Source organism: Protopterus annectens, chromosome 2.part0, assembly GCF_019279795.1.
Source record: "Protopterus annectens isolate FY-2018-M chromosome 2.part0, PAN1.0, whole genome shotgun sequence".
Classification (NCBI taxonomy): domain Eukaryota; kingdom Metazoa; phylum Chordata; order Ceratodontiformes; family Protopteridae; genus Protopterus; species Protopterus annectens.
The window spans coordinates 1,710,659,374-1,710,664,703 of NC_056728.1; the positions used below are offsets into that span (position 1 = coordinate 1,710,659,374).

General features: G+C 35.8%; 2 pseudogenes; one reads left to right on the plus strand and one right to left on the minus strand.

Annotated features, from left to right (window-relative positions):
- Positions 1-1,390: 1,390 nt before the first annotated feature.
- Positions 1,391-1,509, minus strand: LOC122793868 (annotated as a pseudogene).
- An 884-nt stretch (positions 1,510-2,393) lies between these two features.
- On the plus strand, positions 2,394-2,512 carry LOC122793787 (annotated as a pseudogene).
- Positions 2,513-5,330: the final 2,818 nt, after the last annotated feature.

Genomic DNA, 5,330 nt, shown 5'->3' on the forward strand with positions numbered 1-5,330 from the left:
CCAGGTTTAGGAGGCATGATCTGCCCTTAACAAAGCCGAACTGGGTGGGGTCCAGTGTTTGGAGGTTCCCAATGTCTCTTTTAATAAGTTCCATGATGATGTGCTCCATAGCTCTGCAGACCAAGCTAGTCAGGCTTATAGGGCGATAGTTCCTGGGGTCTGTTGTGGCTCCACCTTTGTGGAGCGGAATAACCATTGCTGTGCGCCACTCTATGGGTACTTAGCCTGTGGAGAGGCTGAGTTTGAGGTGAAACTCACTAGAAATATTAAAATAAATAATAATAATAAAAATATTTGGTGGATTTTCAAATGGAGATTCAGCTTTGTACATGGACATCATTGTTACATTGACAAGTATTCAAGAGAATGCCAGATCTAAACCTGAAGTATATCTACAAGCAAAAGCATATACAGAATTAGTGCTTAAGTATGAAATTATACTAACAGCGCATATTTTCCTTTGAATATTAGAACTAATGACCCCATTATCTAAATATCTTCAAACAAAAGAAATGGATGTTTTGAAATCTTGTTGCATGGTTTCAGTAACACTGCAAGAACTGAAAACGTTCTCAAGAGATTTTGATACTGATACTTTAACACAAAGTTGCTAGAATTAGAAAACTAAGATTTGGAAGTACAATCTACTCTTCCAGAAAAAGACCCAGGAAGAAGAAAATGATGGCAGGCAAATCACTTGTGATGAACAAATGCAAGAAAGAGAAACCCTCCTGTGACTGCCAAAGGTGGTGTCAAAAATAAGCAAAAGGTCTATGTAAAAACTGAAAGACACCACCACAGGCTACTAAAAAATATGCTGTCCAGAATAAAATAAAAACATTGGTAAGACTTAAAATGAGACATAAAACAATAAAACAAAGCCTTGTTGATTTGTATATGATAAGCGCTTTCGGCTAAAAGCCTTCCTCAGATCATAAAGAATCACGTTCCACAGGACTAAGATAAATGAATGAAACACCAATCGTGTGGCTAAATCCAAGCCAACACCTTTTTTAAAACCAATAAGTTCACAGCAAATCAGAGACCTTGAAGGAAACACACCTCCAAGTTGCCAAATAAAGACAATTTCCTTGAAGAAACAGCATTTGTCAGGCTAAGGCAGCCTTGTCAACACTAATCAATGTTGGTGTTACTTCAGTTCTTTCTTCCCCAGTAAATACTTAGGGTTTATATAACTACTTAAGGCTTGTATAAATAACATCAGTCCTTTTTGTATGAAACTTAACAAAAGATTGAATGGTTCTAATTCCATTACTGAGACAGTCATTAATTAATTTCAATTAGTTCAAGCTGTCAAGCAAAATAAAGGACATAAAGACATAGTGGAAACTGACTTCTTGTGCTGATAAGAGCAAACTCCATGGAGTTACTGGTTCAGTAGCTGGTATTCACAGGCGGTCTCCCATCCAAGTACTAACCAGTCCCAACCCTGCTTAGCTTCTGAGACCAGACGAGATTAGGCGCATTCAAGGTGGTATGACCGTATAAGTGAAATCTACTTCTTTGTGAAATAGATACATACCAAGCTAGTACAGCTTTTGTACCATTGGCCCATGTTGCCATTCCATTCTTCATTTTCCCAACCAACATCAAGGAAGAAGCAAGTTTTGCATGCAGTGCTACCTGTAACAGTAAACATATTGTTTACTTAGCTACTTGTTTAAAGTGTTTGGCTTATTATGTAGGCAAAACCAACCAACAATTCAAGGACAGAGTGTTGCACCACCTGAGAGATATCCAGCATAAGAATCTCAAAGATTCTTTGTCAAATCATGTCATTCTGTATCCCCTACACTCCTTCATGTTTAAAGCCATTGATAGTGTCTTTGAAGGTCCTAGAGGTGGAGATATAAGTAACAGAACTGAAATATGTGAGGTGAACTGGATTATCAAGCTCTGAGCAGATCATCCTCTGGGCTTGAATGCAGTTGTACCACTTAAACTGATTTTAATGGGAAGGTGCATATCCATATGTTGACAAGTGCACCAAGGACTCTGTAGTTGGACTACTAGCAAAAGGAACGTGAAAAGAAAATAATTTTCAATTTAAGGATGCTGTACGGAGATAAGTGAAATATTAAGCACTGAGGAGCAAAGAAAATCACTTCCTTGATGTTGGTATTCTTTAAGTCCCTTTAGTAGTTGAAAGATGGTTCATGGCACAGAAAGTCTGTGTTTAGATAAACCACTAGTGACTGGATTTTGAATAATTATGCCCTTTGGGAAGTTCTCACCAAGAGGAACTGATGACATCTATATGTGCCTTTGCCATTAATAATGGGAAAATGAACAATGGAATAGCAACATGGGCTAATGGTACAAAACCTGTTCTAGCTTGGTATGTATCTATTTCACAAAGAAGTAGATTTCACTTATACGGCCATACCATCTTGAATGCACCTGATCTCGTCTGGTCTCAGAAACTAAGCAGGGTTGGGTCTGGTTAGTACTTGGATGGGAGACCACCTATGAATACCAGGTGCTGAATCAGTAACCCCATGGAGTTTGCTCTTATCAGCACAAAAAGTCAGTTTCCACTATGTCCTTATGTCCTTTGTTTTGCTTGATAGTTTGAACCAAGAGAAATTAATTAATGACTGTCTCAGTAATGGAATTAGAATGACTAGATCTTTTGTTAAGTTTCATTCAAAAAGGACTGATGTTATTTATACAAGCCCTAAGTAGTTATATAAACCCTAAGTATTTACTGGGGAAGAAAGAACTGAAGTAACACCAACACTGATTAGTGCTGACAAGGTTGCCTTAGTCTGGTAAGTACGTCCTGTTTCTTCAAGGAAATTGTCTTTATTTGACAACTTGGAGGTGTGTTTCCTTCAAGGTCTCTGACTGGCTATGAATTTATTGATTTAAAAAAAAGGTGTTGGCTTGGATTTAGCCACATGTTTGGTGTTTCATTCATTTATCTTAGCCCTGTGTAACCTGATTCTTTATGATCTGAGGAAGGCTTTTAGCCGAAAGTGCTTATCATATATAAATCAACAAGGGCTTTGTTTTATTGTTTTACATCTCATTTTAAGTCTTAACAATTAAAGTTTTTATTTTATTCTGAAGAGCATAATTTCTAGTAGTCTGTGGTGGTGTGTTTCAGTTTTTACACAGACCTTGTGATGAACAAATCACTGATGCTATTGCATCTTACAGAATGCAGGTTTACAATGTCATTCTTGATGAGATCATTGAAAGCATGCATCACCGTTTTCAAGATAGTAGTGTACTTAACGTGGATTTTTTCTTTCTTGGATTCTAGAAACTTTTCTGAATTAAACAATCAAGGTATTCTGTCTTTGCCGCTAGTTAAATTGAGTGAATGCTTGATTAATTTTGATGAAAGAGCCACTGCAGAAAATTTATGAACAAACTTACAAATTTTGCTTTGCATTGGGAAAACTTGAAAACATCAGTAGTAGAAGAATATACAATTTGAATTGAAAATGAAGACAATATTGATGTAGAAGTAGAAAATAAGTCATGCTCAGTATGCAAAAGCTGCAGTATTTATTTAATTTTATGTCAATATAACTTACTGATGCTTACATTATAATCGGTCTAGCTTATAAATACAGTATATGTTAACACTTTCTTTCACCCAAGATGCATATAAGGGAAGTTTTTGTACTTTACAAATTTATTAAAAACCATTTGAGAAGCACATTCTCTATTAATAATTTATATTTTTTCATGTTGATGACTACAGAAAAAGACAAATAATAAAATTGCAGAAACTTCAGAACTTTTGAAAAATCGACTTGTCCCATAAAATTAATTTGTGATTTATGGTAAAAGAAGTCTTGCTGACTGTAAAGCTGTGCTCAACCACAAACCAAGTAGTATGAACAAAAATGTAGAACAGAGCACCACAGCAAACCAATACAGAGCAGATGGCAAAGAGCAGTGTAAAATCCAAATAGACTTTTATTCGAACACAGGTGAGTGCTTTCACGATAAAATCGCTTCTTCAGACCATGCATATCCAGAGTTTGGGTCTTCCAACTTTATCTGTATAAAATACTGGCTAGCGCCTGGCATTTTAGAGATCATTTCTACATCTCTGAGCAGTGGGGAGTTCACTGTTTTAAATCACTTTATTCAGATCACGCAAATCAATACAAATGTGAACTTTGTTTTTCTTTACGAAGGTAACCATGCTATTCACACATTATACTGGCTCTAATTGATTCTTAATGCCACTTAAGCTTTCCATTCGCTTTCATTCCTGCTCTACTGGACTCTTGATGGCTACTGCTACTGCCCTCCAGTGCCAAAAGAAGGGTGGGGCACCATAATATAGTGGTCACAGAAGTTGTTGACATCTTACAAGTTGTCAAACTGTTCTTTATTTTTAAAGATAGCAATGAGGTATTAGTTTGCTACACAATAATTCATTGTTACCTTTAAAAGCAACAGTATGGCAGATTATAAGTATTTACTGACCGAATGAAAATTTGAGTACTTATAGACTGTGCAGATATCAAGTGTGTGGGCTGCCTAGCCTGATAATCTCTTCTGCTTCAGCCCTGCTTTCCTGACAGCATATATCACTGACAGATCATCATTTTTTTCTCTAGTTAATATGCTTCTGAAAAAATGCCTATGCCTGTAAAATAAGTCAGCATTCTCATAAAAATATTATTGCTATGGCTGTATACAATATTTGAGATGTTATTTGTGACAGTGTGGCACACTTTATTTCTATGCAATTAATTATTTTTATCATTTATGGCTTCTCATATGCCAAACAACACAAAATATTGCAACAATTTATTTAAGTGCTCCAATATGAAAAATAATTGTATATTTTTGACCTTTAAATTCACATCAGAAAGTTGTGACCTAATGGCTATGATTAGGGGTTAGAATATGTTACAACTGCATCTCTGTGTATTTGGTATTTTAGACCCAGTGCTTTAAAAGTATTTTGATAGAAATTATTGCACTTCACATGTTTGTCTAGTTTATATTTGATGTTCTGTTATTAATTGTCAGCACATTTTTCCAAACAGTCTGGCCTGCAATCTTGTATTAGGGATTATGAGGGATTTTGAGTCTTCACAGCATCAAATCTTTTCACTTCCATAGGCCAACAGAAGCCATTTCTTGGCAATGTTCATTTTCATATTAATGTCCAACAACAGGGAAATTCATTTGAACATAACTTATCTATCCATTTACATATCTTTCTATGATGTTCTTTTGTAGTGCAGGTTCTAAACATTTCATTAAACGCAGGGCAATACTTTCTGCCATGGTTGTAGCCACATCTAGCTCATGAACTTTTAATATTAGTTACA